We start from the raw sequence: 25,329 nt of genomic DNA on the forward strand, positions 1-25,329 counted from the left end.
CTCCGGGAGTTGGTGATGGACAGGGAGGCCTGGCGTGCTGCAGCCCATGGGGTTGCAAAGAATTGGACACAACTGAGTGACTGAACTCAATAACTATAAAGTTGCAGGATCGTCAGTCAGTTAAGTTATAATTATATCATTCATAAAATCATGATCAGCTTTGCTAGTACCAAAATTATGTTGTTTTATCACTATCAGCCCAAAGACATCCAAGGTTCATTAAGAGAGTATTTTCCACTGCTCCACTGCTAATTCTGTGGGAAGTTGATTCATGCTCAGTTACTGACTGGTATCAAAAGTAACTAATATGTTAAGATATAAAGCATCTGCTATTTGTATTAAACAAGCAGTTCTCAACTTTAGATATACTGTTCACTTAAGCAGAAAGATGATTTTAACAGACATTTTTGGCTATTGAAAATTGCCTAAGAGTTTCTCTTTTCTTTTCAGCAATTATCGGTTATAAATAACTTACTTCTCAAACATTTGCATATTTCTTTCAATAAAAGAAATGTAACAGGATATGAAGATAGCTCTCTGAATAAACAATTCTATTTTTAAAAGTAATAATAAAACCTCATCAACATTAAAAGTGTACTAAATAAATTTCAACTATGTGCAAGTAAATCAGTTGGTTCCAGTGGTCAAAGTCACATAAGGAATAAAATGACCTGGTTCTAAGGAAGATTATAAATTAATTGAAGAGTTAATACACACATAGGTATTCCCGAGTGGTTCAGTGGTAAAGAATCTGCCTAATGCAAGAGATGCATGTTTGATCCCTGGGTTGGGAAGATTCCCTGGAGAAGGAAATGGCAACCCACTCCAGTATTCTTGTCTGGAAAATTCCATGGACAGAAGAGCCTGGAAGGCTACAATCCATGGGTTTGCAAAAGAGTCGCACATAACTTGGTGACAAAAAAAAAAAAAAGCACACACACAAACAATAATAATAATAAATTAGGTAGTAACCCAACTTTGTTTACCAGTGTGATTACCAGAGAGATTATATCACTCTGAATGCATGTGTGTTAAGTCACTTCAGTCGTGTCCTACTCTTTGCGACCCTATGGACTGTAGCCTGCCAGGCTCCTCTGTCCATGGAGATTCTCCAGGCAAGAATACTTGTGTAGGTTGCCATGTCCTCCTCCAGGGGGTCTTCTCGACCTAGGGACTGAACTGTGTTTCTTTTGTCTTCTGCAATGGCAGGCACGTTCTTTATCACTAGCACCAAATGGAAAACCCACATCACTTTGAATGTTTGATATTAAATTTTAATGGCATCTTTTCAGAAATTGATAGGCTTCTAGGACACTTATACACTCATGCACTTGGCATAAGACTATGAACTAAAACTTCATTTTAAGTGCACTGCATCCTACGAGTTCCAGTAAATTCCTTCAGGTTTAAAGTATAAAAAGCTAGGTTGAGCTTGAGATTCCTTGGTCAAGCATAATTTTTGAATTATCCAAAAGAGTTGTACTGTGGATGAATATGAAAATTTAAAAAAATAGATAAAGTTAATAACAAAGGAGAAAGGGATACTAATAGAGAAATATAAGTTTAAACAAAAAAGCAATGCAAAAGAATAATATAATGGAGCATATGCTTGTCAAGTGTATATCTATAATCTTTCTTCTATCCAAAGTTGAACAACTATTTATGAAAATCATACTTTATTTATTATTATTATCAAAGGGAATTTTCAAGATGATCCTCTACCCTGTTCATAAAAGCATCTTAAATGATGTGTGATCTGAAGGACAAAATAAAGAATGAAATGCTTAATTCATACCAAACTGATATACAGTATTTATCAAGTTATACAACTGCTCTTTTTCCCTCTAATTTGTAAACTTGCATCTCTCTAAACTTTCTATCTTACCTTCCGTTAGTGAAACTTCAGTTAGATAGATGTCAAATATCAGATGATCTCTTTTTCACAAAGAATTAAATCTGAAAAACAGAAACAGACAGTAATTAATTTTTGTGTAATCCAGACAATTGCCAGTTCTGATTAAGCTTTGGCATAGGACCTGACTTGGAAGTTGGTCAGATGAATTTGGTTGCCATTGAAAGTCACTGTTTTGTTTTCAGGCAACTGAGATACACAAAGTCTGGAATAATAAGAGTTTTTTTTTGTTTGTTTGGGTTTTCTTCTTTTTTAACCAAATACAAAATTTGAGACATATTGTAGTCAGAGTGGTTATCTCAATGAAAAGTTCTATGAAAAGTCTGTTTAATACCATTTGAACAAGTTACTGTCTTGAGTGTCCATAGGATTGGCTTTTTATACTTTGACTTTTTTTCATAAATTCTTATTTTTCTTTATATTCTTATGAGAATTTTTTTAAACTGGCTGCCTCTTTTATTCTAGTTTTATTGTGAATCAAGTGATATATATTTTCCTATATATCTTCACATGCCTTACCCAATACCCCATTTTAGGAAGGAGTTATTAACATATACATGGAAATATTAATTGTTAGTATAGCTCAGCTACAACTAACAATAGTATTTAAAATTGTGAAGTTCAGAGAGGATGGAAGTGCCTGACAAACATTCTACACCAGAGCTATGCAAATCAAATATGCAATTAACCTGATATATTTAGTCTTTGTAGACTTTTGCCTGATACATTGATCTTGTTCGGTAGATAATTTTTCCTTCTAATTGAATAAAGCATAATAAAGGCCATTCTGGATCAGATTCAGAGTCCATCCAGCTCAGTAATCTGTTACTGATAACATCAGTTTTATAATACTGAGCACACAGTAGGCAATCTTATTTCACTGTACTGTTCTTGAAATAAGCAGACATGTGTGATTTCTAAGGCACCAATTTCCAAAGAAAAGCTAGCTCTTCCATAAAATGCATTCAAAGTTAATTCCTTTCTGAATCTTCATTTTTTCAGTATACAAAACCTTTTAACATATAAAATGGTACTTCTCTTATTCATTTCAAAATAGCTATTTCTACCCTAATGTCCCAGTAGTTCCAATTCCAATATAGACCTTAGAGAACTCTTGCAAACGTGTACAGTGAGACACAATGAGTCACAGTAGCACTGCCTATAACTGAAAAAAAATGAAAGCAGTTTATAAATGTGCATCGATTGGAATAGATAAATAAAATGTGGCATATTGATATAGTGGGTTATTATATATTCAAATGTACATACATCAGCACAAATAGGTCTCAAAAACAAAGCTGAGGAAAAAGAATAGAACTTGGACATATACTAGGTGCAATATTTATATAAATTAAGAATGCATACAAAATATTGTATACTACCCATGACTGTATATTTATGCATGTAAAAGTAGACACAGTACCTCATGAAAGTAGTTGTTTTCAGGAGGGAGTATAAAGAATAAGATTAGTGTGGTCAAGGGAGACCTCAACTTCTTCTATATTCTCTACATAGAAAACCCTAAAGATGCCACTGGAAAATTACTAGAGCTAATCAATGAATATAGTAAAACTGCAAGACATAAAATCAATACACATAAATCCCTTGCATTTATATACACTGACAAAGAAAAATAAGAAAGAGAAATTAAGCAAACAATCCCATTTACCATTGCCACAAAAAGAATAAAATATTTAGGAACAAATTTACCTAAAGAAAAAAGATCTGTATACAGAAAACTATAAAACACTGATGAAAGAAATCAGAGATGACACAAATAGATGGAAAAATACACCATGTTCTTGTATTGGAATAATCAATATAGGGAAAATGAGAATACTACCCAAAGTAGTCTATATGCAATGCAATCCCTATCAAACTACTTATGGTATTTTTCACAGAACTAGAAGAAATAATTTCACAATTTCTGTGGAAACACAAAAGACCTGAGTAGTCAAAGCAATCTTGATAAAGAAGAATGGAACTGGAGTAATTAATCTTTTTGACTTCAGACTATATCACAAAGATAAAGTCATCAAGACAGTATGGTAGTGGCACAAATGCAGAAACATAGATCAATGAAACAAAGTAGAAAGCCCAGAGATAAATCCATGCAACTATAAACGATTTATTTCAACAAAAGAAGCAAAAATATACAATGGAGAAATGACAGTCTCCACAAGTGCTGGGAAAACTGGTCAACTACATGTAAGAGAATGAAACTAGAATAACTTTCTAACACCACACACTAAAATAAACTCAAAATGGATTAAAGACCTAAATGTAAGATGAGAAACTATAAAACTCTTAGAGGAAAACATAGGCAGAACACTCTATGACATAAGTCACAGCAAGATCCTCTATGACCCACCTCCCAGAGTAAAGGAAATAAAGACAAAAATAAACAAATGGGACCTAATTAAACTTAAAAGTTTTGTGCAATGAAGGAAACTATAAGCAATGTGAAAATAAAGCCCTTAGAATGGGAAAAAATAATAGCAAACAAATCACAAAGAATTAATCTCCAAAATAAACAAGCAGCTCATGAAGCTCAATATCAGAAAAATGAACAGCCCAATCACAAAATGATCAAAAGACCTAAACAGATATTTCTCCAAAGAAGACATACAGATGTCTAATAAACATATGAAAAGATACTCAATATCACTCATTATTAGATAAATGGAAATCAAAATCACAATGAGGTATCTTCTGACACTGCTATATGACCCAGAAATCCTACTGCTGGGTATACACCCTGCAGAAACCAGAATTGAAACAGACACATGTACCCTAATGTTCATTGCAGAACTATTTACAACAGCTAGGACATGGAAGCAACCTAGATTTCCATCAGCAGATGAATGGGATAAGAAGTTGTGGTACATATGCACAATGGAATATTACTTAGCTATAAAAAGGAACCCATTTGAATCAGTTTTAATGAGGTGGATGAACCTGGAACCTATTATACAGAGTGAAGTAAGTCAGAAAAAGAAAGACAAATACTATATATTACTGCATATATATATGTAATTTAGAAAGACAGTACCAATGATCATACATGCAGGGTAACAAAGGAGACATAAATGTTAAGAACAGGCATTTGGACTAACCAGGAGAAGGTGAGGGTGGGATGATTTGAGAAAATAGCATTGAAGCATGTATATTACCATATGTAAAACAGATGACCAGTGCAAGTTTGATGCATGAATCAGGGCATCCAAAATCCAATGCTCTGGGACAACCCAGAAGAATAGTATGGGAGGGAGGAGGGAGGGTTTTAGGATGGGGGGACACGAATATCTGTGGCTGGTTCATGTTGATGTATAGCCAAAACTATCACAATACTGTAAATTATTCTCCAATTAAAAATTAATTAAAAAATGATTCTAGAAGCAAATTTACATTTACTCTACGTGTGTGTGTGTATGTGCACATGCACGTGCTCAAACATGTCCAGATGTCTATAGTCCCATGGAATGTAGCCTGCTAGGCTCCTCTGTCTATGGAATTTGTCAGGCAAGAATACTGGATTAGGATGCCATTTTCTACTCTAGGGGATCTTCCCAACCCAGGGATAAAACCCGTATCTTTTGTATCTCCTGCATTGGCAGGTGGATTCTTTACCACTAGTGCCACCTGGGAAGCCCTACTCTACCTATACACTCTGTGATTTTACAAACAGGTAGCTTAGCTTGTAAAGAATCCACTTGCAATGCAGGAGACTCTGGTTCAATTCCTGGATTAGGAAGATTCCCTGGAGAAGAGATAGGCTACCCATTCCAGTATTCTTGGGCTTCCCTGGTGGCTCAGATGGTAAAGAATCCACCTGCAATGTGGAAGACCTCAGTTCAACCCCTGTGTTGAGAAGATTCCCCTGGAGGAGGGCATGGCAACCTACTTCAGTATTCTTGACCCTGGAGAATCCCCATGGAGAGGAGCCTGGTGGGCTATAGACCATGGGGTCACAAAGAGTCACAGAACTGAGCGACTAAGCACAGCACAGCACCACCTTGGAAGCCCTACTCTATCTATATGCTCCTTGATTTTATAAACTGATTAAATCAACATTTACCCATTCTTTCTATGCAGAAGAATATTAAACAGTATATTCTTATAAAAGTCCCTCTGGTATTTGTAACTGTCTCCTCTAGCCTCTCTTTTGACATTAATTCTTTCTCAAGGAGTGGTTATCATAAATGCCCCAATTTTTCCAAGTACCAAGGACATGTTTTTACCTCAACACTGTAGTTTTCTCTTTTGTTTCAAGTACTTTTCTAGATGATATTTACCTCTTTGTTGAGGTATTTTTTGTTTGTGTTGTTTTCATTTTTGTCTTTGGGGTTTTTTTGGGGGGTATCTTTTTTCGGCTAGAGAAGACATTACTTAACTACTATGTCTGACTGTCTGAGTGCCTCTATTTTAACTCTTATAACTTTCAAGATAATCTCACAATAAACTTAGGAAATCAATGCTATTATCTGTTTTTGCAAATGAGGAAATTGACATGTAAAGATGTTAAATAACTTGTCCAAGAAGAGCAGCCATTCAGTATAAGAATCAGAAAGTTGAACCTAGCTCTGAATGATTCCAAATGCCTTGCTCTTTCCACTGCCTACAAAGTGAAAATGTTGCAGTAATTTAAAAATCCTTCATTTTGATATTTGGCAAAACTAATACAATTGGTAAAGTTTAAAAATAAAATAAAATTTAAAAAAATCCTTGACTGGGCATTAATTTTACTAATTATATTAAGAATAAAATGGTTCAAAACTTAAGAGATATTGTTGTTTTTATCTTACTATGGTTGTTCCTGAAAAAGAGTAAGCTTATTTTTGTTGCTACTGTTGTATGTTTATCAGTTTAATATAAAAGTAGTGTTAGATAATTCTAGAGCTACAGAGGTAGTTTATAACTGGAGGTGATCTTAGCCTCTATAGGATATTTAGCAATCTCTGGAGATATTTTTGGTTATCACAAGTTGCAGGGGATTTACAGGTATCTACAGTACAGAGGTCAAGGATACCACTAAACATCCTATAACATATAGAACAGTGCCCAATTCAAATAACTGCGCAGCCCAAAATGTCTACAATGCTGGTTGAGAAACTTTGATTTAGAGGTAAGAAATGTGTACCACAATTATAGCTGAATTTGAAGAAAACAATATTAAAAAATCAAATAATATATGTATTAAAATATAGAGGATGTTACAAAGCATGCTAACTCAGCTTTAACCATTCACTACAGTTCTAAACTTTACATTCAAACTCAACGTTCAAAAAACTAAGATCATGGCATCCAGTCCCAACACTTCATGGCAAATAGATGGGGAAACAATGGAAACAGTGACAGACTTTATTTTTGGGGGGCTCCAAAATCACTGAAGATCATGACTGTAGCCATGAAATTTAAAAATGTTTGACCTTTGGAAGAAAAGCTATGACAAACCTAGACAGCATATTAAAAAGCAGAGATATTACTTTGCCAACAAAGGTGTGTCTAGTCAAAGCTATGGTTTTTCCAGTAGTCACGTATGGATGTGAGAGTTGAACCATAAAGAAAGCTGACAAATTGATGCTTTTGAATTGCGGTGTTGGAGAAGATTCTTGAGAGTCCCTTGGACTGCAAGGAGAGCCAACCAGTCCATCTTAAAGGAAATCAGTCTTGAATATTCATTGGAAGGACTGATACTGAAGCTGAAACTCCAATACTTCGGCCACCTGATGTGAAAAACTGACTCATTGGAAAAGACCCTGATGCTGGGAAAAACTGAGTAGTAGGAGAAGGGGATAACAGAGGTTGAGATGGTTGGATGGCATCATCGACTTGATGGACACAAGCTTGAGCAAGCTCCAGGAGTTGGTGATAGACAGGGGGGACCTGGCGTGCTGCAGTCCAAGGGGTCACAAAGAGTTGGAGACGACTGAGCAACTGAACTGACTGAAAGTTCTAAAACCAGTGAAAGATTTTGCTAGAATTTTGACTTGAGATTCCAAAATTGATGTGGGATGAAGAGTAGTAGGAAAGTAATACTAAATTAGCAGTATCTGGAGCTAAGTGTATAGGTTCTGTGGCCAGTAAAATAGGGTACATGAGTAGAGGAGAGTTGTTGTTGTTGTTAAAAGAGCAGGTATTTTGTTTGTTTGCTTTTTGCCTTGCATTCATCTGTTTTTATGATAAAAGTCTCTTATTTTTTGCTTTTTCTTCTTTTAAGGGTTTGTTCAAATAGCTCCTACATGCTAAAATAAGAGAGATAAGGAAAAGGTTTATTTAAAATGAGCTTCTTAGGTTTTCCTCTAAAATCAGGAATAAGACAAGGATGTCCACTCTCAACATATATATTTAACATAGTACTGGAAGTCCTAGTTATAGCAATCAGAAAAGAAAAATAAATAAAGGACATCCAAAATGGAAGGAAATAAGTAAAACTGTCACTTTTTGCAGATGACATAATATTATACATAGAAAAACTGAAGTCTCTAAAAATATACTAGAACTAATAAATGCATTCAGTAAAGTTGCAGGATACATGATTTTTACACAGAAATCCATTGCTTTTATGTACAATAATAATGAACTATCAGAAAGAGAAAGCAAGAAAAGAACCCCATCTAAAATTGCATTAGGAAAAAAAAAAAATATATATATATATATATATACCTAGGAATAAACTTAACCAAGAAGATGAGAGACCTGCACTCTAAAAACTATAAAACACTGAAAGAAATTGAAGATGATACAAAGAAATGGAAAGATATCCTGTGTTCATGATTGGAAGAATTGTTATTATTAAAATGACCAGAGGGAGGGTAGAGGAGGGAGGAGGGAGGAGGGTTCAGGATGGGGAACGCGGGTATACCTGTGGCGGATTCATTTCGATATTTGGCAAAACTAATACAATATTGTAAAGTTTAAAAATAAAATAAAATTAAAAAAAATAAATAAAATAAAATGTCCATATTACTCAAAGCAATCTACAGATTTAAGCAATTCCTATCAAAACACCTATGGTATTTTTCACAGAACTAGAACAGGTAATCCTAAAATTCATAAAGAACCACAAAGAACCTGAACTGCCAAAGCAATCTTGAGGAAAAAAAAAGAATAAAGCTAGAAGGATAATGCTCTTGCATTCACTCTATATAACAAAACTACAGTAGTCAAAACAGCATGGAACTAGCACAAAAGCAAACATATAGATCAATAAAACAAAATTGAATGCCTAGAAGTAAACTCATCCATTTTAGTCAATTATCAACAACCGAGGAGGCAAGATCATATTGGAGAACATACTGGAGAAAAGACAATCTCTTCAATAAGTGGTGCTGGGAGAACTAGATAACTGTATGTAAAATAATAGAATTAGAAAATTTTCTCATATCATATAAAAATAAACTCAAAATAGATTTACAGTCTAAATGTAAGGCTGGAAACCATAAAACTCCTAGAAGAAACCAGGCAGTACACTCTTTGACAAAAATCTTAGCAATCTGTCTCCTAAAGCAAGGGACACAGAAACAAAAAGAAACAAATAAGACCTAATCAAACTTAAAAGCTTTTACACAACAAAGGAAACCATCAACAAAATGAAAATACAACTTACTGAATGGGAGAAAATACTTGTAAATGATAATGTCTAATAAAGGATTTATATCCAAAATATATAAACAGCACAACTTAATATCAAAAATTAAAGAGAGAACACCTAAATAGACATTTAAAAAAACTCATATAAATGTCCAATAGCCACAAAAAAAGATATTCCACACCTCTAATCATCAGAGAACTGCAAATAAAAATAACAATGAAATATGACCTCACATTTGTCAGAATGACTGTCATCAAAAATACAACAAATAACAAATGTCCAAGAGGATATAGAGAAAAGGGACCACTGATATAATGTTGATAGGAATATAAATTGCTTACAGCCACTATCGAAAATAATATGAAGGCTGCACAAAAAACTAAAAATAGAACTACCATATGATCCATCTATCCCAGCCCAGAGTAAATATTTGAAAAAAAGGAACACCAATTCAAAAAAGACATATGTACACCAATGTTCATAAGGGCATTATTTACAACAGCCATGATATGGAGGCAGACTAAGTGTCCATCAATTAATGAATGGAATCTTCAAAACATAGAAAGTCTCACAAATATGCAGAACAAAGCATTGGTTATCACTGCGGAGAGGGATGGGGTAGCAGATTAAGAAGTAAAACTACTATGTATAAAATAACCTACAAGGGTGTAATGTATGGAACAGGGAATATAGCCAATATTTTATAACATTAAATGAAGTACAATATATAAAGATGTTGAATCACTTATGTTGTACTTCTGAAACTATCACCTAAACTTCAATAAAAAAGAAAACTAAAAAGTTTCTATATGAACACTTACACTTATATTAAAGAATTTCTGACTCTTACAACTCTCAAAACTCTTTCGATATCATCTGAAGTGCAAAGTATCTCTAACAGTAGCAAATGCTTTGTTCTTTCTCACAATGTTATCCTTTAAGACTCAATCAACTCACCTGATTATTCAAGTTTTAAAAAGGTTTCCTGGCAAAGATAAATTTTAAAGTATTGAGTGCTCTGTCATAGTAAAAGTTTCTAGAGAAATGGTCTTTTGGATAACTATATATTTTAATCACCAAATATTATCACTTCTTACTAAAGTAATAGTGAAATATTAGAAATTTCACATATAGAAATGGTAAATATGTAGATGTATTTTTCCTAACTATTCAAGACTATTTTTTCATTATTTTCTGGTTCACTTAAACCTTGCATCCAGATTCTCATCTTGTCTCCTTTTACTCATCTCTCACTTTCTAATTATCAGTGTAAATTGGAAACATTTTTAAGTCACCTATGGCAGCCACTTAAACCCATTCTTTTTGTCTTTAAACTTCTAATCCCACTTAATCTTCTATTTGCCCCAGCTAAAAGAGCTTTACCTCATCTGTAGCCCTAATCTCTTTCACCTTTCACTTGTACAAATTTTTGAAAATCAAACAAAAAACAGCAGAACAATGAAACCAGCAAGGTGTTCTCTGTCTGCCTAGTGAAAATATTTTTCCATTATAAACAGGAAAGACCCTCATTTATACCACACTACAATTTCCGGGAAACCAAACATTCTTCTTATAGAAATTAGAAAGACTGTGTGCAAGCTGGAATAATTCTTCATTTTAACCTGATAAATGGGTAACTGAACTATAGAAACAAGAAGCAGAAGTGGTCTTATTTATGATTCCTCCTTGCCATTCAGCTATGTGCATTTGAAAGTAGTGAATGAGGAATCAGAATCTTGAATTGAATCAGGGGCCTCCATTTGCTTAAAACTTGCTTGGGAAAATCATATAATCTTTCTGAGATTGTTTGTCTTTATTTTTAATTGGTAAGAAGAGGATAATAATACGTGCCAGTTTGCCTCAGACTCAGTTCAGTTCAGTTCAGTCACTCAGTCGTGTCCGACTCTTTGCGACCCAAAGAATCGCAGCACGCCGGGCCTCCCTGTCCATCACCAACTCCCGGAGTGCACTCAAACTCATGTCCATCGAGTCGGTGATGCCATCCAGCCATCTCATCCTCTATCGTCCCCTTCTCCTCCCGCCCCCAATCCCTCCCAACATCAGAGTCTTTTCCAATGAGTCCACTCTTCACATGAGGTAGCCAAAGTATTGGAGTTACAGCTTTAGCACCAGTCCTTTCAATGAACACCCAGGACTGATCTTTAGAATGCACTGGTTGGATCTCCTTTGCAGTCTAAGGGACTCTCAAGAGTCTTCTCCAACACGACAGTTCAAAAGCATCAATTCTTTGGCACTCAGCTTTCTTCACACTCCAATTCTCACATCCATACATGACCACTGGAAAAACCATAGCCTTGACTAGATGGACCTTTGTTGGCAAAGTAATGTCTCTGCTTTTCAATATGCTATCTAGGTTGGTCATAAATTTCCTTCCGAGGAGTAAGCGTCTTTTAATTTCATGGCTGCAATCACCACCTGCAGTGATTTTGGAGCCCAAAAAATAGAGTATGACATGGTTTCCACTGTTTCCCCATCTATTTCCCATGAACTGATGGAACCAGATGCCATGATCTTAGTTTGCTGAATGTTGAGCTTTAAACCAACTTTTTCATTCTCCTCTTTCACTTTCATCAAGAGGCTTTTTAGTTTCTCTTCACTTTCTGCCATAAGGGTGGTGTCATCTGCATATCTGAGGTTATTGATATTTCTCCTGGAAATCTTGATTCCAGCTTGTTTCTTCAAGTTCAGCATTTCTCATGATGTACTCTGCATATAAGTTAAATAAGCAGGGTGACAATATACAGCCTTGACAAACTCCTTTTGCTGCTTGGAACCAGGCTGTTGTTCCATGTCCAGTTCTAGCTGCTGCTTCCTGACCTGCATAAAGGTTTCTCAAGAGGCGGGTCAGGTGGTCTGGTATTCCCATCTCTTGAAGAATTTTCCACAGTTTATTGTGATCCACACAGTCAAAGGCTTTGGCATAGTCAATAAAGCAGAAACAGATGTTTTCTGGAACTCTCTTGTTTTTTCCATGATCCAGCAGATGTTGGCAATTTGATCTCTGGTTCCTCTGCCTTTTCTAAAACCAGCTTGAACATCTGGAAGTTCACGGTTCATGTACTGCTGAAGCCTGGCTTGGAGAATTTTGAGCATTACTATACTAGCGTGTGAGATGAGTGCAATTGTGCGGTAGTTTGAGCATTCTTTGGCATTGCCTTTCTTTGGGATTGGAATGAAAACTGACCTTTTCCAGTCCTGTGGCCACTGCTGAGTTTTCCAAATTTGCTGGCAAATTGAGTGCAGCACTTTCACAGCATCATCTTTAGGGATTTGAAATAGCTCCACTGGAATTCCATCACCTCCACTAGCTTTGTTCATAGTGATGCATTCTAAGGCCCACTTGACTTCACATTCCAGGATGTCTGGCTCTAGGTGAGTGATCACACCATGGTGATTATCTGGGTCGTGAAGATCTTTTTTGTACAGTTCTTCTGTGTATTCTTGCCACCTCTTAATATCTTCTCCCTCTGTTAGGTCCATACCATTTCTGTCCTTTATCGAGCCTATCTTTGCATGAAATGTTCCCTTGGTATCTTTAATTTTCTTGAAGAGATCTCTAGGCTTTCCCATTCTATTGTTTTCCTCTATTTCTTTGCATTGATCGCTAAGGAAGGCTTTCTTACCTCTCATTGCTATTCTTTGGAACTCTGCATTCAGATGCTTATATCTTTCCTTTTCTCCTTTGCTTTTCGCTTCTCTTCTTTTCACAGCTATTTGTAAGGCCTCCCCAGACAGCCATTTTGCTTTTTTGCATTTATTTTCCATAGGGATGGTCTTGATTCCTGTCTCCTGTACAATGTCATGAAGCTCTGTCCATAGTTCATCAGGCACTCTATCAGATCTAGTCCCTTAAATCTATTTCCCAGATTACTAAGTATCAAACAAAATGATATACAAGCAGTACTTTTTAAACTATAAAGTTCCACCCAAATTGAGTTATTTTAGGCAGTATAATGAGATTTTTATTCCTCTATATTAGAACGTTCATTTCCATTACACACCAGAGGCAAAATACAGACTTCTGAGGCCTGCTCCAAACTTATTCTATCAGAATCTACAGAGGCAAGTCCCAACCATCTGTATTTTTAGCAAGAACACTAAAGTTTGAGAGGTACTACCCATTCCAGTATTCTTGCCTGGCAAATCACATGGACAGAGGAGCCTGGCCGGCTACAGACAATGAGGTTGCAAGGAGTCAGACACGACTGAGCTGCTGCTGCTGCTAAGTCACTTCAGTCATGTCCGACTCTGTGTGACCCCATAGACGGCAGCCCACCAGGCTCCCCCATCCCTGGGATTCTCCAGGCAAGAGTACTGGAGTGGGGTGCCATTGCCTTCTCCACGACTGAGCTACTAACTCACATATAATAGTACATCATTATCTTTTCTGGCATATACTTTTTTTTCTACATCAAGGAAAGTTTAACTGTTTTATACCATTGAATTTTCTTATCATCTTTAAGTTGTTTGCTAAAATACAACTAAAATGCTGTTGTGTTGTCACAAAACAATCTCAATTAAATTTTAAAAATTAATTTAGATTTCAACTGAAATTGTCAGATAAATGCTTTTAACTTTAAAAAGGAAAGCTTGTTCTTTGTATTACAATGGATTGAAAAATAGAGAACTTAAAAATGAAGAATTATGAAAACAACTCAATATCCTGGGGGAATTATAATTACCATATTAGCTTTATTCATGCCAGAGCTTAACACATTCAACAGTTCCTGAGTTAAGAGACTATATTGGTTCTTTATATCTCAATTATTCCAGTAAAAATTCAAGATCTCAGAACACATCTCTCTAAGTTTCATAGGTGAAATTTACCATATCTGAGTTTATCAATATGTGACTTACATTGTTTCAGTTAAACCTTGTTATTTAAAGTCCCAAAAGAACAGTTTGGGAGGCCTTATACTTATCACCTTTATCACTTTAGCCATGTTCTAAGGATGAAAAAAGAAAAACACAGTTGCCTATTTAGGTTAGACAGGGTAGGAGGTATTACTAAATCTGGTAGAGTGGAAGAAACAAAACCAATATCTGAGATAACCCAAAACAAAAAGAAATATTACTAAATACAATGAACAATGAATGAATAATTATGCCTAGGGTGTGCCTAGAGTGTAAAATTATATTTTTGAAGATTACATCTAGCTTTTAAAAACAGTAACATTGATTAACTAAACATTTCCAGATTTTATACTAACATGTTTATGAGAATACAATAAGTCCAGTGATCTTAAGTGTTTAATTGGATTATGTGTTAATATAACATTAATATATTAATTTGGAAACAACCCAAATAACCATCCTCAGGACAGTACATGAATAAATCCTGATATATTTATACAGCAGAAAACTCTATTGCAGTGAAAATGAATGAACTATGGTTACATGTAGTAAAATAAATAAGGAACATTATAATGAGTTACAAAAGCAAGTCAAAGAAGAAGGAAAAGTAGTTATGACTTCATCAACACAAAGTTCAAAAACACATAACACTAAAGAACATACTGTTTAGGAATGCAAATACTATGGTAAAACTATTTAAAAAAAAAAAAAAACAGGGATACTATATATGAAGTTGAGATAACAGTGGCCTCTAAAGAGGGAAGGAAAGGAATGTGATTAGGAAAGGATTACACAAGAGAATTTATGGGAAATGGTAATTTTCTTTTCTCATAATGGATACTCAGTCACAGGAGTTTGTTGTTCTGTGCTCATGTTTTACAAATATTATTTTACAGGTACTCGATGTTTAAAACAAATTAAAATTTCATGTATTTCTTTTCTCTGTAATATATTTGCTCTGCCATAAAACAAGTATATTATTAACAGATTTCAGTTCTTTGTTCTCAACAGCAGAAGTTATTACTGAATATGCTGGTGGCTCAGATGGTAAAGAATCTGCCATCAATGCAGGAGACCTGGGTCCAATCACTTGGTCAGGAAGATCCCCTGAAGAAGGGAATGGCTACACACTCCAGTATTCTTGCCTGGAGAATCCCATGGATAAAGGAGCTTGGCAAGTTACAATTCATGGAGTCACAGAGTCAGACATGACTGAGTGACTAACACATGTATTTATAGTTCTATTACTGTGCCTAAGATTTAAAAAAAAATACTAAATCTAACTTTAAGAAAAAAAGAAATTCAAGGATAATACAAGGGCAATTTTTGGAATCAAAATTAGTTTAGAACTCTGTTTTTTTTTTTTTTTTTTTTTTAACTTAAGATGGACAACAGTAACAAACTTACTAACTGGACAAATATCGTCAGATCTTATTTTTACCAAAAACCTGATCCTATCCTTATATCCCTCTCTTAAGAAGATCCACAATATGCAAAAACACTTTTAAAATACTTTTTTAAAAAAAGATTTGCTCTTTTTTAGAAGAACATAAGAAAAGTGAAAGTGAAAGTCACTCAGTCGTGTCCAACTCTGCAACTCCGCAGACTATACAATCCATGGAATTCTCCAAGCCAAAATACTGGAGTGGGTAGCCCTTCCCTTATCCAGGGGATCATCCCAACCCAGGGATCGAACCCAGGTCTCCCACATTGCAGGCGGTTTCTTTACTGGCTGAGCCTCAAAGGAAGCCCCATAACTAAAGTACTTTACATAAAACTTAGAAATGCTTAAGCTTTGGTGCATTGTTCTGGTCTACATGTGGATTTACTGAAAGAACTGTATAAGTACGTATTAAAAACATAGCGAAGAATTTTTAGAAACATTCTTTTTTACTTTTTCACCAAGAAAATCCTCAAACTGTGAAATACAATTGTTTATCTAGCAAGTAAAGTGATAAAATAATAATTAAATCTGCCAAGTTTTGTCTCCAGAGAAGTAAATCTTGCATCCCAAATACATACATGTGGAGAGATATAAATAAAAATCTTTGTACAGTTTCACCTATGGAAGTGGTTTACAGATTATTCTTCCTCAGAACTATACACAAAAAGGACTGTTTTTCCAGCATTATGGGTTTAGAATTAGTTAACAGTCTGAAGCCTAATAATCATCAACACAAAAGAATAAACAGTATCGTTTTGAACCATTTTGGTTCAGTAGGAAATGATCCTTAAGATAAAAAGAGGCTTATCAAATTATTTGTTCATTATTTTCCCCACACAGTTAAATATTAAAGATAAGAAAAACGTTAACATCACACATAAAATTTCCCACTAAAAATATAATTAATATGGCTATTTTTTCCCCTAAAGTAATATATATTAGCGCTTTCCTGGAATTTCTAAGAGTTCTGAATTGAAACACGACGCCAAAGCCAAAGATCCTTCCCATAAATCTAGAGATTTAGCGTCTAGTAAATTACCTTTGGGCATATTAATAAATCACATATAAATGCTAATCACTATTTAGTATTTCTATCAACCTCCCGCTCACTATAGATTTCATAGTAGCTTTCCTATTTTTCACCATTTATTATAAAATACAATCTATTACTAAGATATATTTCACAGTAACTTCATCTCTTAAACTCCTAGGCTTACTTTTTTGTCCTCCCCGTCTAACCTAACAAATCAAAATCACGAGCCCCGAATCCCTCAGGTCCTTATTTCATACAAGTATAATTTTTTAAAAGTACTTTAAAATTCCTATACCTTTTTCTTTCGTCCGTAAGACTTAAGCTCTGAGAACACAAGTGAGGCGTCAAGGATAGTATGAAATCTGAGGAAAGAAGCGTGGCAGAAGGTTAAACAGAGTATGGAGTACGACGAGAGGAAGTATGTCTGCTGAGTGAGGAAAACCGTTAGGCGCTGGGCACGCTAAAGACACGAGGGGGAGGGGCGTGACCTCTTGCCCTCGAGCCCCCTAACGCCCCCAAGTGACTGCCGCTTCTCAGAACGGCAGCCATTTTGACTTTGCCCCAGCCACGCCCCTCTGACGCAGACAGCTCCTCCCCCAACCTGTGCAGAAAAAGGAAGCTGAATTGCGAACCTTGGAGCAGGGCGAGTAGCAATTGTGGACTGGAACCGCGCTCTGAGCGCCTTCAAATCCTTGCTGCTGCCAATGGCTGTCGCAGTCCACGAAAGTCATGGGACCATATCGAATATAGAGAGTATTCTTTCCTGTTTGAAAAGCTGCTGCTATGGCTTAAGGAAGCAGGGAAGGGGAGGGCTGGGAGCCCTGAAAGTGGCTAGTGGAGACCTTTACAGGTCTAGTTGAGGAGGTGTGAGGGCTCGGACAGCGCTGGCAGCTTGTTTTGTTTGTTATTGTTTCCCTGTTAGCTGCATCCATCCTAGAATCAGGAGAAATGGGACTGCTTTGGCTAGAGTCAGGAGTCGCGGGACTGGTTTGAGAAGCTTCCTGAACGTGAACCCTTGCTTGTTGAGGACTACTGTTACCTATTTTTTTCTGTGAATTTATCCACTCCTGAGAAATCGAAGTAGGGTGGTGTGGAAACAGGTGACAGAAGTTTGCCAGAGGTTTGGGGCAGAGGTATAGGTTTTGATTAGATAATGAGGGCAAATAGTTTTTGTGGACAGTGTAGCCTGGCGTGTTGCAGCCCATGGGGTCACAAAGAGCCAGACATGATTGAGTGAACTGAACTTAGTTTTTGTGGTACTTCTTCCTTTTTCTGGATGGAGGTGACTGGTAATGAGTTACGGTTCTTAATAGCAGTCCTCTGAACTAAGTTGAGTGCTTGCTTTTTAATAATCTGATTTAACACGTGAGGAAACCCACAGTTCCTAAAGCTACGAAAATTCATCAGTGCCACCTTTGTTACCCCTTAAGCAATGAGGTTGAGGTTAGGAACGAACCTGTGGGAAGCCCTGAATTGAAGGATGAGATTGTTTTTCTCAACTGAAATGCCATCACAGAATTTCCATGTGGATGTTCTTCTTCCAGAAATTGTTATCACAGAAATAGAGTAGTTTGGCATCTTGCTATTGAATGAAACTTTGCAAAATAACAAAATGTGGGTCAGAGTAATTCTTTGATAGCTCATATTAAAACTATTTTACCTTTATTAATTTGTAAATCTGAAATATAGAAAGATATTTGGTGAGAGGATTAAATAATGTAAACCATACTGAGAATATTGGTAACATTTTGTGCTGAACTGACCAAGATAAACCAAGAATAAAATGTGAACCTTTGTGGAGATGCAGAAATAGATCATTTCATGAACAGAGTAGGTAACTGAAAGGCTCAGTTTAAAGGATATAATTTACAGAAGTGTAGTTGTGTTAGATAATTTTTTTTTAAAGAACCATCATAAAAGAAAGAGCGCTGGACTATGAGTCAGAAAGTCAATTTCCAGTCTCATTTCTGCCTTTTAAGAAACATGTGTTGAGACAGGTCATAGAGTCTTTGTCATGTAATGTTTACTCCTCTGTAAACATTTTGACCTGCCAACCTTTTAAAGCTTTTGTGAAGATAAAATGAAAGGTAAGGGCTCACCAAATTGTAAAGTTTTGAAACATGTTAAGCATTAAGAAGTAGGGTACAAATTGCTGTCTCTTTCCCCAGATCTTTTGGAAGAATTTGAGGTAATAGCTCTAACACTGCTTTTATTTTCTACTTTAATAATACAGGTTACTTTTGCTCTACCTAAAAGCCTTTGCTATGTGATTTCCATTAATAAGATAGTTACTAATTTTCTTTCACTGTGAAGTATGTATGCCTGCCTATAATTTAAATTAATGATACTATTATCAGTAGTTTAGTACCTAGCAAAAATGAACTACTAACAACTCTTCAGTCCATCAAAGGAAGTGAAGAGGTTTAACTTGAATCATACCATCTGGCAGTGATTAGTTCTCTTGATTCTTTTTTTTTTTTTTTTTTTAGAAATGGACCTTTTCCTTTGAGTAGAGGAAGAAGAAAATGACATGGACTCAGACCTATCTTTCATAAATAAATAACTTAAACTGAAACTTGAGTAACATTTATTTGTCACCTATATAAAATGCAGAAATCTCATTGTTGCAGTATGCAAAAAGAATAAATGTGCTACCACTATCGAATTAGCATGGTAATTGTGAATTCTGTCTTCAGGCAGTTAAATACACTGAAGTAATCATGTTAGATTAGATCCAGTGTCATTTTAAATAGTTTGATGGAGTAGCCAGATTTATTTTTTGTAATGTGTTCATATAGAAGTTTTACAAGTATACAGTTAATAGCAATATGTGTGCAATATGAACATTGTTTCAAGAGTAATACTTGATGAAACAAGGAAAGAATTGAAGGATATTTCCGTACCCCAATGTTCTTTTTTTTCCTTTTTTGCTTCTCTAAGTTTCTACCACTCTACTGTGTTATCCCTTAAGCAATGAGGTTGAGGTTAGGAAAATGTTCTGACATTTTTTGTTTTTTTGTTGTTGTTATTGGACTTAGTTAAAACATATTCATTTCCAGGAAGCCTTCCAGGTCATCTACCTAATCTCCTAACCCATCATCTCAACAAACCAAATATGAAAGCACTGCTGCTGCTGCTGCTGCTAAGTCACTTCAGTCATGTCCAACTCTGTGCGACCCCATCCCTGCGATTCTCCAGGCAAGAATACTGGAGTGGGTTGCTATTTCCTTCTCCAATGCATGCAAGTGAAAAGTGAAAGTGAAGTCACTCGGTCGTGTCCGACTCTTAGTGACCCACAGCCTACCGGGCTTCTCCATCCATGGGATTTTCCAGGCAAGAGTACTGGAATGGGATGCCATTGCCTTCTCTGTCTGAAAGCACAGTTTCCCACAAATCCCTATTCTTTCCTCCTTTACCCATCAGTTTCCTTTCCATTTAAGAACCCCCCTTTTTTTAACTTTATAATCATATGTTTACTTATCTCTTTCATTAGACTGAGTTCCTTGAGGATGGGGTTCTTATCTTTTTTCTTTGAATCCTCATTTTCTCACACAGCACTTGGCCCATAGTGAGCAAAAAAAAAAGAGCAGATGACCTGCTAAGAATTAACACTTATTGAGTCTCTACTGTTGGCTGAGCAGTGCATCTAGGATGTCAGTACAGAGATTTATAGGACCCATTCCCAATTTCAAGCACCTTTGATTTAATTGAACCAGGACACATAAGAAAATGAATGCTAAAACAGCAGTTCTTAATCCCATGTATGGACTTACTAAGCTTGAAATTGTATGTAAAATTTTGTATATTACTATGTGCCTTTTCCTGGGGAAAATGTCTATTGTTGACATTTGTTTCTGCAAGGGACTCTAACCTGGAAAAGGTTGAGAATCAATGAAGTAGATTATAGGTACTGTGGACATAAGAGTAAAGAAAGGGATGTTGTGAACTGGACTGGTATCATTGTCTCCTTTTGTAGTCACCTAAAAAGTTGAGACTGTGTTATAGGCAAAAGTTGCCAGCTACCTTACAAATGCTCTCCATTGTGAATGACTTTACATGCTAAAGCAGAATTACATATCAGAGTCTCTGAGGCTTTGCTATTATTGACAAATACATTTTTTAACCACAATATTATTAATATTTCAAATTTTGTTTTTCAGTACCACCTGAAAGTAGTCTTATGATTTATGTCCTAGCTAACTTGTAGAAGATGTATCTTATAAGAAGTATTGCATGTAAAGATTGCTTATGGTTCATCATTTGATGAACTTGTCAAATTCTTTCATTTTACAGATGTGAAAACTGAAGCCTAGAGATGGATAATTAACTGCTGAATAGAAGAACAAGGAGGAAGGAGGAATTCAATGCCAGCTCAACTCAAAGTCACTATGAAATTTAGAATGCAAGAGAGAAATAATAGTTGAGCTGGCTTTGAATTCTTCCTTCCTCCTGTTCTTCTATTCATCAGTTACTTGATTATCCATCTCTGAGCTTCAGTTTTCACATTTGTAAAATGAGGGAAGTTGGCAAGTGATCTCTAAGTTTTCTTTCAATTTTGAAGATCTTGAGTTTCTGTGTTTCCAAACTCTACAATCCATACATATACAAAGGATGATTAAGATGCTGGGAGCTACTGCAGAGGCACATACTAACCCACACTGACAGCCAGTCGGACACAGAGGCCTCATTGGCTAGCAGCTAAGTGCTGGACCTCATCACCTGGGAGCAGGAGCTGCCAAGCCCAGCCTGGTCCCCATCCTGGTTCTGGAGGAGCCCCAGTGGCAGTGCAGGGCATGATGAAGCAAGTGGTGGCTGAGGAAGAGGAGGGCCACACTGGGGAGTAGTGGGATAAGGATGCTGACGGCTCTGAGGAGGGCATGGTCAGCAACAAGAGTCTGGACCTCAACCTTGCCAACAAGGTAATGAGCTTGAAGCTGGCCAAGGAGAAGGTAGGAGCAGGTGTACAGGACCACAAGCATGCCTACCACGTGTGTGGGAAAAGCTTCAAGTTCCTTGGGACCCTCAGCCACCTCTGTAAGGCACAGGGCCCCGAGGAGCCTGGGGCAAGAGCACTGTCTCCCGGGAGCCCAAGGGACCACCACTGAGCCACTGCCCAGGCCAGCTGAACCCCAGACCCTGGAGCCCCTGGCCAAGTTGGAGGCCAGACCTGAAGCCCTGGAAGATAAGCAGAACAAGGAGGTCAAGGGGCCCTCTGACCATGTGGGGGGAGGAATAGGGTGGGGGGCTGCAGAGAAGAAGTCCCTGGAGAAGAGTGACAACAACAAGAAGTCAAAGACAGGCTCCCCCAGGAGCACAGCCAGCAAGGCAGACAAAAGGAAGAAGATGTGCAACATGTGTTGCAAGAGGTTCTGTTCCTTGCAGGACCTGATGCAGCACATGAGGTTGCACATAGAAGAGAGGCTGTACAAGTCCAAGACCTGCTAGTGGACCTTTTCCTTGAAACACAGCCTGGTGAGCCACCAGGGGTCCACCAGAAGGCCCGGCATACCGAGCACCACAACAAGGACAGTGAAAGGGAGGCCAGGGAGGACAGCAAGAATGAGTTTACCCACAGTGGCATCATCCACATGTCAGAGAGTGAGGCGGACTTGGGCCTCCTTGCCAGAAACCACATGGCAGTCACCCAGAGCCAGGAGAGCATGGCCACCATGAGGAGAGGGCAGTGGGTTGGACCACCATCACTAGCCAGGTCAAGGCTGGCAGGAGTGCTCCCAGGGCAGCCCCGAGGAGCTGGCATGTCAGGGCGACCCTGGCCAGAAGAGCCCAGCTCCCCTTATGCAGGATGTGCTAAAGCTGTCCAGCCAGAGGCCCACCTACCCTTTCCTGGCTGCTGCATACGGTGCCTTTCTCCTGTGCCTGGAATGATTGCCTGGCCTGCCCCCAAGCCCACAGATGAAAGCCAGCAGAGCAAAGTGTCCTGAATCTATGTTTTCTGAGGTATCCTTAGTGTCCTTCAGTGATCTGGGGGACAGAAAGAGAGAGAGAGAGAGAAGGGCAGCCTTGACTGTGCGGAGATGCAGCACATGCTATTCGAGTGCCTTAACTACTTACAAGCCCGTTGGAGTTGTCCTGGGTGTTGTGTGTTCCCAAAATGACTTTTTGAAAAACAAAGGATATATTTTAATAAATTATTTGGAGAGGACCTTTTAAGAATTAACCTTACCTTCTATCTTGGTGTGTGTGAGCTTGCTTTTGTGAATCTGTGATAGTAACGTTTGTTCTGTGAGCTGGAAACAAGAGGGAAAAAAAAATGCCCTTGGATACCTGTGGCCAATAACTGGAAGAAAGTGATGTGAATTTCATGTAAATTCCAAGAGGATATGTGGAAAAGATGATCATTTCTCAAATATGCTTTTTTTTGTTTGTTTTATTCTGTTTGCTACATGGTGGATCTGTAATTTGGTCCTCAGTGTATTGCAGAATGTGGTTGATGAAGGTTTCCAATTTGGTTCAAGCCAAAACCAGGAAAGATTCTAGCTTCAATCTCGTACATGTTTCTACTCTCTCAGCATTAGACATGCCATTACTGTTGCAGTTTCCAGACAGAGAAGAATCCCCTGGCAACTGAACTGATGGAAAACATGCATAGATGTCATATATCTGATCCCATCCTCTTTTTGGTTTATGTATTATTATTATTTGTAGGTCATCAATTTGTCCTGGGAGATCTGAGCCACCCCCACCCAGGTCTCCTTTTGAGTGTCTGCCCACAGTTTTTCCTTGTCTCCCTCAGATGGCAGCTCTTCTACTCTACTCAGACAAGACTCTCTTGTGTGACTGAAGAACCCAGCACGGGTTGTGTGGTCCTTCACCCACTCAGGGTCCTGGGGGCAGCTGGGAGGGAAGAGGAGGCTAGGTGGGTGCCAGGGTTTCTGAGAAAGCCAGGCAGCAATACCTGTCGCTCACCAAGTTTTCCTGCCAAACCCAGCCCAGGCCTCACCCGCTTGCACTCCTGTCCTTTGCAGAGTGAGGAAATTCTACTACTGGTAATGTGAGACTGAAGAGGAAAAATAGGTGTGTGTTTACCCTCCTGTAATCTGGATTTGGTGCTTGAAGATAAACACCTTGTCTCTAGTTTCTGAATTGCCTGAGCCCCTGGGCATGCAAACTAAGCTATGATTCACCCAGAGTTTAAACAAATCACAAATTTCATAGTTTAATATTGGGGGAAGGGACAGAACAAACAAATGATACTTCAGTCAACCTCACTAATAAAATGTAGCAAAACTTTATTGACTATGAGGGTACAGATGAAGCCTAAATAAAGCTTTAAATCAACAGTGATTATTGCTAGTGGCAGCCTCGGGTGCATTGCTGGGCTGGTTCCTGCTACATCTCACCCTAGCATAGAGTTGGGGTGGGTACACAGAGGTGGATTTTCTTTCCTGAGCATTGTATGTGGTCAATAGACCCCCTCACTTTAGCTGCTAGCAGTGACTAGAAACTGATCATACTCAGCAGCCTGTTCTCCAGTCAGACCCCAGGACTCCACAACCTCGGTGCCTCAGACCTCCTGGGACTCAGGACTCCTCTGTCCGTAGATTTGTGCTCACCACATGGACCCCCTACCCCCTCCAATTCCTCACCAACTTCTGGTGGCCAAAATCCACCTGCCCAGTCTTCAAAGGAAGCTATGTGTTCTTGATGAAAAGCGGTATCTTTACATATGAAGGGAAAAATGTTGAGGTATATAAGATTTTTAACTATATTAGGGATGTGTGAAACAGTTTCAAAATGAGGTTTTATTTTCTCTAGGTGAAGATGAATCAGAACCAATGATCCTCCCACCCCATATCACTTCATACCATGTGTGGTGTGCTTACCTAAAACCAGTTAATTCATCCTTTAATTTTTTATGACAACTGTTGTTGTTATTTTTGTTGTTATTAGTATTTGGGTGTCTTGTTTTTCTTCCCAGCTCTCCACACTAAAACTCAGAACGTGGGGAAAAACCATGAGTAACTCTTTGCTGGGGAATATTACTCAGCCATAAAAAGGAGCTAATGTGAGTCAGGTGAACTGAGATGGATGAACCTAGAGCCTGTTATACAGAGTGAAGTAAGTCAGAAAGAGAAAAATATAGTGTGTTAATGCATATATATGAAAGATAGAAAAATGTTACTGATTAACTTATTTGCAGGGAAGGCATAAAAACACAGACATAGAGGAGGGATTTGTGGACATAGCAGGGGAAGGAGAAGGTAGGAAGAATTGAGAGTAGCTTTGAAACACATACATTATCATGTGTAAAACTTAGCTGGAGAAAAAGTTGAAATTCATTGTTTTGGGGTGAAGTGGCAGATTCATGTTGATATATGGCAAAACCAATACAATATTGTAAAGTTAAAAAATAAAATTAAAAAAAAATAAAAATTAAAAAAAAAAAAAACTGTTAGCTAATGGGAAATTGTTATATAACACAGGGAGCTCAGCCTGGTGCTTTGTGATGA

General features: G+C 37.4%; 1 protein-coding gene across 2 annotated transcripts in view; it reads right to left on the reverse strand.

Annotated features, from left to right (window-relative positions):
• The window catches only part of TENT5D (terminal nucleotidyltransferase 5D), a 287,611-nt gene that overhangs the window by 62,806 nt on the left and 199,476 nt on the right, over positions 1-25,329 (reverse strand). Inside the window, exons 1-2 of one of the 2 annotated variants that reach the window (XM_061409617.1) lie at positions 17,154-17,375; positions 1,886-1,956 (exon numbers count right to left, since the gene is read on the reverse strand). The gene's annotated coding sequence lies outside the window, so the exon portion shown is untranslated. Of the gene's footprint in view, positions 1-1,885; positions 1,957-17,153; positions 17,376-25,329 lie in introns of those variants that run through there. The other variant, XM_061409618.1, reaches the window with a different exon arrangement.

The sequence above is a fragment of the Bos javanicus genome, chromosome X, assembly GCF_032452875.1.
Source record: "Bos javanicus breed banteng chromosome X, ARS-OSU_banteng_1.0, whole genome shotgun sequence".
In the NCBI taxonomy this organism is placed as follows: Eukaryota; Metazoa; Chordata; class Mammalia; order Artiodactyla; family Bovidae; genus Bos; species Bos javanicus.